This window comes from Lepidochelys olivacea (assembly GCF_965140295.1).
Source record: "Lepidochelys olivacea isolate rLepOli2 genome assembly, chromosome: 15".
Taxonomy (NCBI): domain Eukaryota; kingdom Metazoa; phylum Chordata; order Testudines; family Cheloniidae; genus Lepidochelys; species Lepidochelys olivacea.
This window is the reverse complement of record NC_140425.1, coordinates 2,178,746-2,196,278: the sequence shown is the minus strand read 5'-3', so window position 1 is coordinate 2,196,278 and position 17,533 is coordinate 2,178,746. Positions and strand designations below refer to the sequence as shown.

Here is a 17,533-nt window from a genome sequence, read left to right as displayed (position 1 = left end):
GGGGCGCCCGCGCGCCCCTCAGGCATGAGTCGGGCAGACCCTGGGCTCGCGGGGCCTGCTGGGAAAGGGGTCCAGAGACTGCGCACACCACGCTGGGGGGCAGGGCTGCGCGGGGCTTGCCGGGAAAGGGGCGGGGCGGCCGCTGCTTTGGTTCTGTGGGGCCGGTCCTGGTTTGGGGCCGTGGGAGCCCGACGTGCCCACGCGGGCGCCTGGTACCCCCCGCCCCCTCGCGTTGGCTGCCCGGTCTCCCTGCCCCCCGGCGTCACCCGGGGGCTGCGCACAAGGGGCGGGGAGCGGCTCGGGCCGGGGCAGGCGCCTGCGGAGGGTTGCGCGCTGAGGGCTGCTCCCGTAGCGCCGTGCTCGGCGCTTCCCTTCTCTGCTGCGGCCGTGAGGAGAGCCGGAGGGGTCGGGAATTGCGCGCCTTGATGGCAGACCTGCCGCTCGCTCGGTTTCATGAAGACACGGCGGGTCCTTGCGCCTGACCCAGGTTTTTGCCAAAAATAGTTTCCAAGTTTCGCGTCAATCAGTTAATTTACCAGTATTTTTTCCAAAGCTCCATGCTAATAAAGGGCCATCTGAGTTGCATACTTTAGATGCTGGAAGGGTATTAGCATAGTCTTTAAATAGACCTAAAGGTTTTAGGAACTCCTCTTTGTTATTTTTTCCTATTCTAAGAATCATCTGAGTTATGATCATAGAGTCATAGAATGTTAGGGTTGGAAGAGCTCTCAGGAGGTCATCTAATCCCGTGCAGGACCAACACCAGCTAATCATCCCAGCCAGGGCTTTGTCAAGACAGGCCTTAGAAGCCTCTAAGGAAGGAGATTCCACCAACTCCCTAGGGAACCCATTCCAGTGCTTCACCACCCTCCTAGTGAAATAGTGTTTCCTAATATCCAACCTAGACACCCCCTTGCCCCCCACCCCACACTGCAACTTAAAACCATTGCTTCTTGTTCTGTCATCTGCCACCACTGAGAACAGCCGAGATCCATCCTCTTTGGAACCCCCTTCAGGTAGTTGAAGGCTGCCATCAAATCCCCCTTCACTCTTCTCTTCTCTTCTGCAGACTAAATAAGCCCAGTTCCCTCAGTCTCTCCTTCTAAGTCATGTGCCCCAGCCCCCTAATCATTTTCATTGTCCTCCACTGGACTCTCCCATTTGTCCACATCCCTTCTGTAGTGGGGGGCCCAAAACTGGACGCAATAGTCCAGGTGTGGCCTCACCAGTGCCGAATAAAGGGGAATAATCACTTCCCTCGATCTGCTGGCAATGCTCCTACTAATACAGCCCAATATGCCATTGGCCTTCTTGGCAATGAGGGCACACTGCTGACTCAGATCCAGCTTCTTGTCCACTGTAATCCCCAGGTCCTTCTCTGCGGAACTGCTGCTTAGCCCATCATTCTGCAGCCCATATCAGTACATGGGATTCTTCCTTCCTAAGTGCAGGATACTGCACTTGTCCTTGTTGAACCTCAGGAAGTATGGGCTTGATGAATGCACTATAAGGTGGGTAGAAAGCTGGCTAGATTGTCGGGCTCAACGGGTAGTGATCAATGGCTCCATGTCTAGTTGGCAGCCGGTATCAAGTGGAGTGCCCCAAGGGTCGGTCCTGGGGCCGGTTTTATTCAATATCTTCATAAATGATCTGGAGGATGGTGTGGATTGCACTCTCAGCAAATTTGCGGATGATACTAAACTGGGAGGAGTGGTAGATACGCTGGAGGGGAGGGATAGGATACAGAAGGACCTAGACCAATTGGAAGATTAGGCCAAAAGGAATCTGATGAGGTTCAATAAGGATAAGTGCAGGGTCCTGCACTTAAGACGGAAGAATCCAATGCACAGCTACAGACTAGGGACCGAATGTCTAGGCAGCAGTTCTGCGGAAAAGGACCTAGGGGTGACAGTGGACGAGAAGCTGGATATGAGTCAGCAGTGTGCCCTTGTTGCCAAGAAGGCCAATGGCATTTTGGGCTGTATAAGTAGGGGCATAGCGAGCAGATCGAGGGATGTGATCGTTCCCCTCTATTCGACATTGGTGAGGCCTCATCTGGAGTACTGTGTCCAGTTTTGGGCCCCACACTTCAAGAAGGATGTGGATAAATTGGAGAGAGTCCAGCGAAGGGCAACAAAAATGATTAGGGGACTGGAACACATGAGTTATGAGGAGAGGCTGAGGGAGCTGGGATTGTTTAGCCTGCAGAAGAGAAGAATGAGGGGGGATTTGATAGCTGCTTTCAACTACCTGAAAGGGGGTTCCAAAGAGGATGGCTCTAGACTGTTCTCAATGGTAGCAGATGACAGAACGAGGAGTAATGGTCTCAAGTTGCAGTGGGGGAGGTTTAGATTGGATATTAGGGAAAAAACTTTTTCACTAAGAGGGTGGTGAAACACTGGAATGCGTTACCTAGGGAGGTGGTAGAATCTCCTTCCTTAGAGGTTTTTAAGGTCAGGCTTGACAAAGCCCTGGCTGGGATGATTTAACTGGGAATTGGTCCTGCTTTGAGCAGGGGGTTGGACTAGATGACCTTCTGGGGTTCCTTCCAACCCTGATATTCTATGATTCTATGATTCATCAGATTTCTTTTGGCCCAATCCTCCAATTTGTCTAGATCACTCTGAACCCTATCCTTACCCTCCAGCATATCTACCTCTCCCCGCATCTTAGTGTCATCTGTGAACTTGGTGAGGGTGCAATTCATCCCATCATCCAGATCATTAATAAAGATGTTGAACAAAACGACCCCTGGGGCACTCCACTTGCTACCGGCTGCCAACTGGACATCGAGCCGTTGATCACTACCCTTTGAGACGGACAGTCTAGCCAGCTTTCTATCCACCTTATAGTCCATTCATCCAATCCATACTATTTTAATTTGCTGGCAAGAATACTGTGGGAGACTGTATCAAAAGCTTTGCTAAAGTCAAGATATGTCACATCCACCACTTTCCCAATATCCACAGAGCCAGTTATCTCATCAACGAAGGCAATCAGGTTGGTCAGGCATGACTTGCCCTTGGTGAATCCATGTTGACTGTTCCTGACCACCTTCCTCTCCTCCACGTGCTTCAAAATGGATTCCTTGAGGACCTGCTCCATGACTTTGCCAGGGACTGAAGTGAGCCTGACCTGTCTGTAGTTTCCTGGGTTCTCTTTCTTCACTTTTTAAAATATGGGCAGTATATTTGCCTTTTTCCAATTTGTCTGGGGCCTCCCCCGCTCGCCACAAATTTTCAAAGATAATGGCCAATGGCTCTGGAATCACATCAGGCAACTCCCTCAGCATCCTTGGATGCATTAGATCTGGACCCATGGACTTGTGCATGTCCAGCTTTTCTAAATAGTCCTTAAGCTGTTCTTTCACCACTATGGGCTGCTCACGTCCTCCCCATACTCTGTTGCCCAGTGCAGCAGTCTGGGAGCTGACCTTGTCTGTGAAGACCGAAGCAAAAAAAGCATTGAGTACTTCAGCTTTTTCCACATCTGTCACTATGTTGCCTCCCCCATTCAGTAAGGGTCCCACACTTTCCCTGACCTTCTTCTTGTTGCTAACATACCTGTAGAAACCCTTCAAATCCCTTGCTAGCTGCAACTCCAGTTGTGCCTTGGCCTTCCTGATTACACCCCTGCATGCAGCAAATATGGCAGCCAAGCTGGTCGCCTGCCATATTTGCTATTCTTCCTGCACATCAGGATGGTTTGTTCCTGCCCCCTCAATAAGGCTTCTTTAAAATACAGCCAGCTCTCCTGGACACCTTTCCCCCTCACGTTAGCCTTCCAGGGGATCCTGCCTATCAGTTCCCTAAGGGAGTCTAAGTCTGCTTTTCTGAAGTCCAGGGTCCATATTTTGCTAATCTGCTTTCTTCCTTTTGTCAGGATCCTTAATCATCTCATGGTCACTGCTGCCTAGGCTGCAACCCACTTCTACTTCCCCTACCAATTCTTCCGTGATGTATCTGCTCAGACCATTTCCAGATGGGTTAAACAGCAGTCCGGTGCCTCGTGCTGTGAGATCCGAGTCCACTTGGGCAGTAGCAGCATTATTTGCTTGTCTTAAACATGTTCCTATTGGGGAAATCTGACAATTTTTAATGAAAGCAAAACAAGTATATTAACAAAAAAATCATGGATAAAGTGATACCAAGTAAAAGGAATAAAGGTAGAAATAACAAGAAAATAAAAGTGCAAATGCATCTAAAAGACTAAGACTGTATCTTGTTAGATTAAGTTTTTCTTCAAGATGGTTTCTCTCACCCACAGCCTCCTTTCCAGCTTTTGCTGTCTAGGACCCATCACAGAGGTCAAAGAACTTGGTTCCTTTGTCTCCTAAGGTGAAGGATAAAGATGGAGTCTCTCTTCCTGATCCTTATATCCCCAAAGTGATTGTCTTTATCTTACAAGTTAGGAAGGCCTCCTGAGGATTCAGCCTCCTGTGTCTCTCTAGGGTGGAGGAGCCAGGTTAAATCTCTGCCTCTTGAGTTCAGGATCACGACACACACACACACCACACACACACACACACACACACACCCTTTAGCTAGAGAGCTTTGTTTACTGCTAATATGTATATTGAGGTAAACCTACATTCCTTTGTCTCAGACAGACCTGTTAATTACCTTTACCTAGGTCAGGCTAGTTCTAGTAACATCGTACAGAGGGAATTTAGAACTTCACATGTAACATTAACACATGCATTTTACAATCATATTAATAATCAGTCTATTAGCTTTCAGGTAATACTGCACAAGGCATAATTTGAACAAATAGTACTGCAGTAGTGTGTGAATATAGGGTGCATAGGGTCACAGTATGTTAGAGGGTTTTCTCTCAACCCTCCCACTTCCCTGGTTCTTGTCACACAGACAGCAAGCAGCAAAAGATCAGAAGTCCAAAGTGCAGACAATGCAATGTTTATTGGGGTTAGTTTCCAAGCAAGCATATTCCGAAGCCCTTCACATCAGTCGGGCTTATCGCTATACGCTGATAGAGTCTGTTCCCCAGTGTTCTGTTCCCAGCTCTGACGCCGCAGAGCCTTGCCTGTGTCCCTGTTCCAAGTTCCCTATACCCATTCCCTTCCCCGCTTAGCAAGCATGATTTCAATTTTCCCTTCCACTTCCTGTTTGACCCCAGTATGTATAGTAATATTCTCAGCTATACCTTAACCAATCATTTTACTGAAATTTAACTAATCAATCCTAACATATTGTAATATAATTCTCTAACCAATTATATCCCACTACCCTAATTAACTTACACCTGGCAAAATTAATTATACAGCAAACAAAAACAATTAGAGAAACAGATTAACAATAGAAAAGTGGGGGCCATAAAGATAAAATAATACAGAAATGAGGGTTTCACAACCGCAACCATTGATAAGTGATTTCTTGCCAGACAGGATACTATCAAACTACGTTTTCTTTAAAAAGAACAGGAGTACTTTTTTCAGAGTAGCAGCCATGTTAGTCTGTATTCGCAAAAAGAAAAGGAGGACTTGTGGCACCTTAGAGACTAACAAATTTATTTGAGCATAAACTTTCGTGAGCTACAGCTCACTTCATCAGATGCATAGAGTGGAACATATATATATATATATATATACCCACAAACATACAGATAAGTTGGAAGTTACCATACAAACTGTGAGAGGCTAATTAGTTAAGATGAGAAAGGTGTGAAGATACTTAAGGAAATAGATTCAATATGTGTAATGACCAAGCCACTCCCTGCATCATTATGCATATTTAATCTATTTCCTTAAGTATCCGCACACCTTCTTGTCAACTGTCTAAATGGGCCATCTTGATTATCACTACAAAAGTTTTTTTTCTCCTGCTGTTAATAGCTCATCTTAACTAATGTACTCCTGTTCTTTTTGCGGATACAGACTAACACGGCTGCTACTCTGAAACCTAAGTTTTCTTTAACCATCTTAAGATCTATTTCTTTAGCTGTTGGTGATAGGCACTATCAGGACAGGATCGTCTTCCTAACAGCCCAATACCACCTTATTTCAATGTAACTGGTTTGGGATGTGAGGATGAGCCAAAGGCCTTAGCCTAAGAACAAGGCCTCGGACCATCCTAGTGAGAGAAGGCCCATATACAAGCAGACATGTGATTTTGATTCTTTGTTTTATACCTCTATAACTAGCAAAGTGTTAAAAATACACTTAAGTTCTTAAAGTATTGGTCTTTACAGGCAGGCCTGAATATCTATATTCTAATACAGTAACCTTCATTTATCTTCCCATGAACTTACCAGAGAGCACAAGAGCTGGGTTCAGTTTCTATTCACACTGCTGTGGCAAACACTTAAACAGCCACAATGGGTGCATTTCTTGTCCAGGTAACATTTCCCAAACTTTTGAAAGAGGAGCCTACCTCAAGGAGAATGAAACCATTCACCTCCTTTTTCAGTTCCAACATGTGGTGTTAAAGGCCTATGTAGATTAATTTATAGATCTTCCACACACCAGACCTCTTTTCCAGCTACTCTTTTATACTCTGCACCATCACTCCTTTTGGTAAACACTGGTGTCAAGGTTCCTTCCCCACTTTGAACTCTAGGGTACAAATGTGGGGACCTGCATGAAAACCTCCTAAGCTTACTTTTACCACCTTAGGTTAAAACTTCCCCAAGGTACAAACTATTTTACCCTTTGCCCTTGGTTTTCCACTGCCACCACCAAACGTTTCTCTGGGATCCTGAGAAAGCGTTGTTTGGAAACGTCTTTTCCCCCCAAAATCCTCCGAACCCTTGCACCCTATTTCTTGGGGAAGGTTTGGTAAAAATCCTCACCAATTTGCATAGGTGACCACAGACGCAAGCCCTTGGATCTTAGAACAATGAAAAAAAGCATTCAGTTCTTGAAAAGAAACATTTTAATAGAAGAAACAGTAAAAAGAAAAGGATCACCTCTGTAAGATCAGAATGGTAAATACCTTACAGGGTAATTTGATTCAAAATATAGAGAATCCCTCTAGGCAAAACCTTAGGTTACAAAAAGACACACAGACAGGAATGGAGTACTTGTGGCACCTTAGAGACTAACCAATTTATTTGAGCATGAGCTTTCGTGAGCTACAGCTCACTTCGTCGGATGCATACTGTGGAAACTGCAGCAGACTTTATATACATACAGAGAATATGAAACAATACCTCCTCCCACCCCACTGTCCTGCTGGTAATAGCTTATCTAAAGTGATCATCAAGTTGGGCCATTTCCAGCACAAATCCAGGTTTTCTCACCCTCCACCCCCCCACACAAATTCACTCTCCTGCTGGTGATAGCCCATCCAAAGTGACAACTCTCTACACAATGTGCATGATAATCAAGTTGGGCCATTTCCTGCACAAATCCAGGTTCTCTCACCCCCTCACCCCCCTCCCAAAAACCACACACACAAACTCACTATCCTGCTGGTAATAGCTCATCCAAAGTGACCACTCTCCCTACAATGTGCATGATAATCAAGTTGGGCCATTTCCAGCACAAATCCAGGTTTTCTCACCCCCCCACCCCCATACACACACAAACTTACTCTCCTGCTGGTAATAGCTCATCCAAACTGACCACTCTCAAAGTTTAAATCCAAGTTAAACCAGAACATCTGGGGGGGGGGGTAGGAAAAAACAAGGGGAAATAGGCTACCTTGCATAATGACTTAGCCACTCCCAGTCTCTATTTAAGCCTAAATTAATAGTATCCAATTTGCAAATGAATTCCAATTCAGCAGTTTCTCGCTGGAGTCTGGATTTGAAGTTTTTTTGTTTTAAGATAGCGACCTTCATGTCTGATTGCGTGACCAGAGAGATTGAAGTGTTCTCCGACTGGTTTATGAATGTTATAATTCTTGACATCTGATTTGTGTCCATTTATTCTTTTATGTAGAGACTGTCCAGTTTGACCAATGTAAATGGCAGAGGAGCATTGCTGGCACATGATGGCATATATCACATTGTTGGATGTGCAGGTGAACGAGCCTCTGATAGTGTGGCTGATGTTATTAGGCCCTGTGATGGTGTCCCCTGAATAGATATGTGGGCACAGTTGGCAACGGGCTTTGTTGCAAGGATAGGTTCCTGGGTTAGTGGTTCTGTTGTGTGGTATGTGGTTGTTGGTGAGTATTTGCTTCAGGTTGCGGGGCTGTCTGTCGGCAAGGACTGGCCTGTCTCCCAAGATTTGTGAGAGTGTTGGGTCATCCTTTAGGATAGGTTGTAGATCCTTAATAATGCGTTGGAGGGGTTTTAGTTGGGGGCTGAAGGTGACGGCTAGTGGCGTTCTGTTATTTTCTTTGTTAGGCCTGTCCTGTAGTAGGTAACTTCTGGGAACTCTTCTGGCTCTATCAATCTGTTTCTTTACTTCCGCAGGTGGGTATTGTAGTTGTAAGAAAGCTCGACAGAGATCTTGTAGGTGTTTGTCTCTGTCTGAGAGGTTGGAGCAAATGCGGTTGTTGCAGAGCTTGGCTGTAGACGATGGATTGTGTGGTGTGGTCAGGGTGAAAGCTGGAGGCATGCAGGTAGGAATAGCAGTCAGTAGGTTTCCGGTATAGGGTGGTGTTTATGTGACCATTGTTTATGAGCACTGTAGTGTCCAGGAAGTGGATCTCTTGTATGGACTGGACCAGGCTGAGGTTGATGGTGGGATGGAAATTGTTGAAATCATGGTGGAATTCCTCAAGGGCTTCTTTGCCATGGGTCCAGATGATGAAGATGTCATCAATATAGCGCAAGTAGAGTAGGGGCTTTAGGGGACGAGAGCTGAGGAAGCGTTGTTCTAAATCAGCCATAAAAATGTTGGCATACTGTGGGGCCATGCGGGTACCCATAGCAGTGCCGCTGATCTGAAGGTATACATTGTCCCCAAATGTAAAATAGTTATGGGTAAGGACAAAGTCACAAAGTTCAGCCACCAGGTTAGCCGTGACATTATCGGGGATAGTGTTCTTGACGGCTTGTAGTCCATCTTTGTGTGGAATGTTGGTGTAGAGGGCTTCTACATCCATAGTGGCTAGGCTGCTCGGCAGCTCTCCAAAACGAGTTTCTACAAGCCATTACCCTATGATCCCACTGAGAGTTACCAAAAGCAATTACAGCATTTGCTCAAGAAACTTCCTGAAAAAGCACAAGATCAAATCCGCACAGACACACCCCTGGAACCCCAACCTGGGATATTCTATCTACTACGCAAGATCCATAAACCTGGAAATCCTGGGCGCCCCATCATCTCAGGCATTGGCACCCTGACAGCAGGATTGTCTGGCTATGTAGACTCCCTCCTCAGGCCTTACGCTACCAGCACTCCCAGCTACCTTCGAGACACCACTGACTTCCTGAGGAAACTTCAATCCATCGGTGATCTTCCTGATAACACCATCCTGGCCACTATGGATGTAGAAGCCCTCTACACCAACATTCCACACAAAGATGGACTACAAGCCGTCAAGAACACTATCCCCGATAATGTCACGGCTAACCTGGTGGCTGAACTTTGTGACTTTGTCCTTACCCATAACTATTTTACATTTGGGGACAATGTATACCTTCAGATCAGCGGCACTGCTATGGGTACCCGCATGGCCCCACAGTATGCCAACATTTTTATGGCTGATTTAGAACAACGCTTCCTCAGCTCTCGTCCCCTAAAGCCCCTACTCTACTTGCGCTATATTGATGACATCTTCATCATCTGGACCCATGGAAAAGAAGCCCTTGAGGAATTCCACCATGATTTCAACAATTTCCATCCCACCATCAACCTCAGCCTGGTCCAGTCCATACAAGAGATCCACTTCCTGGACACTACAGTGCTCATAAACAATGGTCACATAAACACCACCCTATACCGGAAACCTACTGACCGCTATTCCTACCTGCATGCCTCCAGCTTTCACCCTGACCACACCACACGATCCATCGTCTACAGCCAAGCTCTGCGATACAACCGCATTTGCTCCAACCCCTCAGACAGAGACAAACACCTACAAGATCTCTGTCGAGCTTTCTTACAACTACAATACCCACCTGCGGAAGTAAAGAAACAGATTGATAGAGCCAGAAGAGTTCCCAGAAGTTACCTACTACAGGACAGGCCTAACAAAGAAAATAACAGAACGCCACTAGCCGTCACCTTCAGCCCCCAACTAAAACCCCTCCAACGCATTATTAAGGATCTACAACCTATCCTAAAGGATGACCCAACACTCTCACAAATCTTGGGAGACAGGCCAGTCCTTGCCGACAGACAGCCCCGCAACCTGAAGCAAATACTCACCAACAACCACATACCACACAACAGAACCACTAACCCAGGAACCTATCCTTGCAACAAAGCCCGTTGCCAACTGTGCCCACATATCTATTCAGGGGACACCATCACAGGGCCTAATAACATCAGCCACACTATCAGAGGCTTGTTCACCTGCACATCCAACAATGTGATATATGCCATCATGTGCCAGCAATGCCCCTCTGCCATTTACATTGGTCAAACTGGACAGTCTCTACGTAAAAGAATAAATGGACACAAATCAGATGTCAAGAATTATAACATTCATAAACCAGTCGGAGAACACTTCAATCTCTCTGGTCACGCAATCACCGACATGAAGGTCGCTATCTTAAAACAAAAAAACTTCAAATCCAGACTCCAGCGAGAAACTGCTGAATTGGAATTCATTTGCAAATTGGATACTATTAATTTAGGCTTAAATAGAGACTGGGAGTGGCTAAGTCATTATGCAAGGTAGCCTATTTCCCCTTGTTTTTTCCTACCCCCCCCCCCAGATTATCTGGTTTAACTTGGATTTAAACTTTGAGAGTGGTCACTTTGGATGAGCTATTACCAACAGGATAGTGAGTTTGTGTGTGTGGTTTTTGGGAGGGGGGAGAGGGGGTGAGAGAACCTGGATTTGTGCAGGAAATGGCCCAACTTGATTATCATGCACATTGTGTAGAGAGTTGTCACTTTGGATGGGCTATCACCAGCAGGAGAGTGAATTTGTGTGTGGGGGGGGTGGAGGGTGAGAAAACCTGGATTTGTGCTGGAAATGGCCCAACTTGATGATCACTTTAGATAAGCTATTACCAGCAGGACAGTGGGGTGGGAGGAGGTATTGTTTCATATTCTCTGTATGTATATAAAGTCTGCTGCAGTTTCCACGGTATGCATCCGATGAAGTGAGCTGTAGCTCACGAAAGCTCATGCTCAAATAAATTGGTTAGTCTCTAAGGTGCCACAAGTACTCCTTTTCTTTTTGCGAATACAGAGTAACACGGCTGTTACTCTGAAACAGACAGGAATATTCATTCTATTCAGCACAACTTATTTTCTCAGCCATTTAAAGAAATCATAATCTAACGCATATCTAGCTAGATTACTTACTAAATTCTAAGACTCCATTCCTGTTCTGTCCCTGGCAAAAGCCTCACCCAGACAGACACGGACCCTTTGATGTTCTCCCTCTTCCCAGCTTTTGAAAGTATCTTGTCTCCTCATTGGTCATTTTGGTCAGGTGCCAGTGAGGTTATCCTAGCTTCTTAACCCTTTACAGGTGAAAGGGTTTTTTCCTCTGGCCAGGAGGGATTTAAAGGTGGTTAGCCTTCCCTTTATATTTATGACAACTGGTGTGAAGATCTTTATAATATGACACTTCCTTTCCTTTCCTTCATGCTGTGATGAACAGTGAAATAGTTAACAATGTTGACATTGAAAGTATCATTGGCCTCTGAGTTAGCACCCAATGAATGAATGGGTCAGTTTGAGGCTCTCTCTTACATCAGTTTCACTTGGGTCATTTTTTTTCACAACTATAACAGCTAGAGATTTAGGCTATGGCTACACTAGAGACCTTACAGCATCATAGCTGTTCCGATGCACCTGTGCTGCTATAAGGTCTCTCGTGTAGTCACTCTATGCCAGGGGTGGCCAACCTGATTCTGAGAAGGAGCCAGAATTTACCAATGTACATTTCCAAAGAGCCACAGTAATACATCAGCAGCCCCTCCCATCAGCACCCCCCCCGCTCCCAGAGCCTCCCCCTCCTTCCCTGCACCTCCTAATCAGCTATTTCGTGGCATGCAGAAGGCTCAGGAGGAGCGAGGGCACTGCAGGCTCAGGGGAGGGGGCGGGAAGGGGTGGGTGGGGGCAGGGCCTGTGGCAGAGCCAGGGGTTGAGCCGTGAGCACCCTGGGCACGTTGGAAAGTTGGCGCCTGCAGCTCCAGCCCTGGAGTCTGTGCTTACACAAGGAGCCGCATATTAATTATGTGGGGCTAATGCAACCCCTGCGAGGTGGATAAGGGAGCATGGGACCTCCCAGTCCCCCAAGTTACATTGCATAGGCTCCTCGATGCTGGGACACTGTGCTGCTATGTGTCCCCACTCCCCACATGCATAACATCTATAATGGCTTTTAATCACTCCCCTATCCCAGGGGTTAGGGCGTTTAGTCCCAGGGTTCCCCCCACTCAGGCCAATCCCTTCCTTCTGGGGTCCCCACTCGTTTTCAGCCCCCACCTTCTTCCACCTGGGACTCCCCGGGGGTTTGGCTTCCCAACCTTCCAGGGTTGGGGTCGGGTGCTTGCTTTGAAAGGGGCCTTCCTTGGGTAGTCAGGTCAGTTCCCTGGCTGTCATCTGTCTTTCTACCAGTGTGATCATCTTGTCGTACGTGGACGGATCGTTCTGGCCTATCCATTTGAGGAGATCTGGCGGCAGTCCCCACATGTAATGGTCCATGACCAGGGTCTCCAAAATCTCCTCCGGGCTGCACACCTTGGGCTGTAACCATTTCCACGCGAGGTGTATGAGGTCGAATAGCTGGGACCTCAGGGGTTTGTTCTCCTGGTATTTCTACTCATGGAACCTCTGGGCCCTTAGCGCTGCTGTCACCCCTGCTCGTGCTAGGATCTCTGCCTTCAGACGGGTATAGTCAGTGGCATCCATGGCAGGCAAGTCAAAGTAGGCCTTCTGGGCCTCTCCATACAAAAAAGGGGCGAGAATGCTGGCCCACTGCTCCTGGGGCCATGCCTCATGCTGAGCAATTCTTTTGAATGAGAGGAGATATGCCTCTATGTCATAAGGGAGCATGGGACCTCCCAGTCCCCCAAGTTACATTGCATAGGCTCCTCCTGACGTCATCTTTGGCAGACAACCAGTGGCCCTCAGGGTTCGCTTCCCGTCGGACCCCCGGGCCTGGGTGGTGAGGTTCTTCAGCTGGTCCACCACCTGTCTCAAGAGGGCACGATCTTGGGTCACCTGGCTCATCAATAATTGATTGGTTTCCTGCTGTAGACGCAGAGACTCATGTTGCGCCATTGCCTGAACCCGGGTGGCCTCCTGCTGGGCTGCCGTGGCTTGTACCAGAGCTCTTACCACCTCCTATTGTGGTACAAAGCAAACAAACAAACCAAAACAAAAAAAAATCCAAAACCCCAGTGCACCTTTTTTTTAAACCTCTTTCTTCTGCCATGCTGTGAACGAAATCCCACAACACCAGTTGTGACAAAACTCTGTCCTTGTCTCCATGGGTCCCGCATTTCCTGGCTGATTTCACTAGCCTCAGAGGCTCACTGTGACCCTCCATGTAACTCTTCTCTCTCTAGAGACAAGGGTCACAGTCTACTGAGCCATTTTCATCATAAGCCAGCGAGGGAGGTGAGGAGAAGCTATCCTCCCTTGCACAGTCTCTGTTGTCTCCCAGTTTCAGTGATTAATTGGGGGGGGCAAAGAGGGGAGCCCGGGCCCACCCTGTACTCAGGGCTCCAGCCCAGGGTCCCTAATAGTATCAGCTATGGTAGCTGACCTTTTAGAAACATGACACGTACAATTCCCTGGGCTACTTCCCCACAGCAGCCCCCACTTCCTCAAGCTCTACTTCACCCTTACCTCAGGGCCTCCTTCCTTGTGCCTGATATGGTGTGTACTGCTCAGTCTCTCCAACAGCACAACTTCCTCCCACAGCTCCTTATATCCACACCCACCTGCGTAACTGGGAGGCTTTTAACTAGTTTCAGCCATCCCCTGAGTGGCTTCAGGTGTCCCACTCAACCTAGCATTCTCCCTGCCTTCTGGAAAGTTCTTAATTGGCCCCAGGTGCCTTAACTGACCTGGAGCAGCTGCCATTTAACTTATCCTGGTACCAGGGATTTGTTTAGCCTGGAGCTAATATATCTATCTCCCACTACTTTTCTATAGCCATCTGGCCTTGCCCCGTCACAGGACCAAGTGGCTAGGCAGCAGTTCTGCAGAAAAGGACCTAGGGGTTACAGTGGATGAGAAGCTGGATATGAGTCAACAGTGTGCCCTTGTTGCCAAGAAGGGTAATGGCATTTTGGGCTGCATAAGTAGGAGTATTGCCAGCAGATTGAGGGACGTGATCAGCATTGGTGAGGCCTCTATTCAGCATTGGTGAGGGCTCATCTGGAGTACTGTGTCCAGTTTTGGGCCCTACACTACAAGAAGGATGTGGAAAAATTGGAAAGAGTCCAGCGGAGGGCAACAAAAATGATTAGGGGGCTGGAGCACATGATTTATGAGGAGAGGCTGAGGGAACTGCGGTTATTTAGTCTGCAGAAGAGAAGAATGAGTGGGGATTTGATAGTTGCTTTCAACTACCTGAAACTACTAGAACTAGACTGTTCTCAGTGGTAGCAGATGACAAAACAAGGAGTAATGGTCTCAAGTTGCAGTGGGGGAGGTTTAGGTTGGATATTAGGAAAAACTTTTTCACTAGGAGGGTGGTGAAGCACTGGAATGGGTTCCCTAGGGGTGTGGTGAAATCTCCATCTTTAGAGGTTTTTAAGGTCAGGCTTGACAAAGACCTGGCTGGGATGATTTAGTTGGGGATTGGTCCTGCTTTGAGCAGGGCGTTGGACTAGATGACCTCCTGGGGTCCCTTCCAACCCTGATCTTCGATGATTCTATGACGCTCCCAACCAGGCTATGCATCAGGGATCCCATTTCTCCCCCAAGAGACCCACATGGCCCGAGGAATAAATGGCTCTTATCTCCTTGAAGGAGTGGGGGCTTCCATCTAAGCCTCTTTGAGACCCAGTACTGCTCGGTTTGCTAGGACGAGGTGACATGTCCCCTTTGCTCCCTGCGGTAGTTCAGCTGCAGGCTGCGCCCATCTAGGAGGCTGTGACAGATCCCAGGGCCTGGCAGACAGCTGTGGAGGAGGCTCCTATTCAGTTCATACTCAGAGACCCCATAGAAGGGCCAAGGGGAGAATAAAGGGCAAGAGGTGAAGCTAGGCCTGAGCCTCTGTCCCATCCCAACTTCCTCAAAAGTGGAGATTTCTGAGCTTCAGTTGGGCAGACAGGCTGTAGCCCTGACACAAAGGCCCTTCTGCACCATATGGAGCAGGGAGAGCTCTGCCTAGGAGCAGGGGGAATGGGATCGGGATCAGGGCAAGGAAAGCGGGAGGAGAATTGAAGGGAGGGGAAGAGCTCATGGCCCAGATGAAGGAAGTTTGGGGGCAGAAGGAAGGACCCGGCTCCACAGAGAGGAAAGAGAGTTTCTGTCAGTGCCAGGGGGCTCCATTTCCCCTCCCACTAACCCTCCCTTTACATTGAGACAGAGCAGTACCTGCAGCAGGGAGCGGGAGTTGCTGAACATGGGAGGGGAACCTTTAAGGGCACCCTGCAGCGCCTCGGGCACCTGGCACAAGTGCCAGATGATGCAGAGCTGGCGCATCACGTTGGCCATGACGTCCTCCTGCTGCAAGGGAACGAGAACCTGTCAGAGACTCAAATGCCCCTAGGAATCAGGGGGCATTAACGGCCCCTGGAACCAGCAGCATTTCCACCCAGCACCTGCCCCCCTCTGAGGGATGGATTCACCCTCCTGACACCCAAGATGGAGTCTTGTCCTCTCTAGTTACTTCCAGTTCCAACCCCCCTGTCCTTGTAGGGTGAGCTCCTGCACCTCCCCCTCAGTGCCCCTGACAGCTGTTCCACCTCCAACCCTCCTGGGACACAGCTCAAGTTCTCAGAACCCTCTCCCAAACCACCCCCACGCAGGGGTGACTGAATCCTCCTGTTCTCTCTAGAGCGGGTACAGCCCTGCCAGCAGCAGGACAAGCTTCCCCCACCCATGTGCCTCAGCCCTGCCTGGTCAGACGCCATCACCAGTCTGTCCTTGGCCTCCCAGGCTGCCAGTGTTGGGAGCCACTCTGGATGGTGATTCAGGTGACACAGACCCTAGGCCACTGGGAACTGGGTGTGGCCCTGTGGGGCAGGCAGGAAAGGCTCACAGAGGGCACCTAGGGGACTCTCCTGCCCTTCCCAGGAGTGATAGCACCATGTCTGTCATAAATATAAAGGGAAGGGTAAATCCCTCCTGGCCAGAGGAAAAACCCTTTCACCTGTAAAGGGTTAAGAAGCTAGGATAACTTTGCTGGCACCTGACCAAAATGACCAATGAGGAGACAAGATACTTTCATGCACTGAAGATGGAGAAGGCAAAGGCTCAGCAGAATATACCAACAAACCCTAGCAATCCTTCTCCAGGTACCACTTCCCATCCCAGAAAGTTCCCACCTACAAGGCAGGCGATGATACCGAGGCCTTCTTAGAAAACTTCGAAAGGGCCTGCCTTGGGTACTGCATCTCTACAGAACAATACATGGTAGAGCTGAGGCCGCAGCTCAGTGGACCCTTAGCTGAGGTGGACAGTGTCCTAAGAACATAAGTCCAGGATGAGGTAACCTTGTAATTAATTAGCCTTGCTAAAGAGCTGGGTTGGAGCTGCACAGGGGACAATTCATGGCGGTGAATTAATCTCCCTTCCCAGTAGCACCTCCTCTGATTCTCATTCCCCACCAGGCTCCTTGCTGCCAGGCCAGCAAATGGTGATAGATGGGAATGAGGCCCCGGGCCCTGCCCCAATTTCCTGAGTCTAATGCAGCTGCTTACCGTGTCCCACATCAGCTGCTGGGCTGCCTCCAGGAGGAGTAGGTGAGGAGTAGCCAAGTCTGGCTGACATGCAGCAAGGGGTCGTGGGTGGCCAGCACTGCCGTCCAGAGGAAGAATCGTCTCTACCCCTCCGAGAAGAATTTTCCGAAGACCTAAAACCAACAGGACGTGAGGCTTCAGCACGTTGCCCAGAGCCAGGCTCCACGTCCTGGGGCAAGAACGGCATCACCCTCTAGTGGCCCAGGGGCAGGGTAAGAGAGCTGCTGTAGTCCAGGCTTTCAGGGGCCCCTGGCTTAGGGAAGCCCCTTTATTAAAAGGTGACAGGCACTTAGGGACCCAAAGCCTCCAGTGGCTCTTTCTGGAGGGCAATTTATCACAGGGCCGGGATGGGCTGGAAATGGCTCTCGGTGCGTGGGAGCAGGGATACTCTGGGTGTGCAGCTCACAGAGATGACACGGGACCCTGCATTGCTCCAGCAGAGAGATCTCCTGCACCTCAGTGGCTCGAGGCATGGGAAGGGGTCGGGGGTTTGGAGCTGACAAACCAAATGTCTATTCCCCCCAACCAAGTGATTTTTCTAGTAGCTGCGTCTGGTGTCTGAAGCTCCTGACCT

At 48.6% G+C, this 17,533-nt stretch overlaps 1 long non-coding RNA gene across 1 annotated transcript; it reads left to right on the top strand.

Annotated features, from left to right (window-relative positions):
• Positions 1-145: 145 nt before the first annotated feature.
• Positions 146-4,159, top strand: LOC311531584. Its single transcript, XR_014714246.1, has 3 exons — positions 146-487; positions 2,970-3,124; positions 3,883-4,159. It is a non-coding gene; the product is annotated as an uncharacterized lncRNA (long non-coding RNA).
• Positions 4,160-17,533: the final 13,374 nt, after the last annotated feature.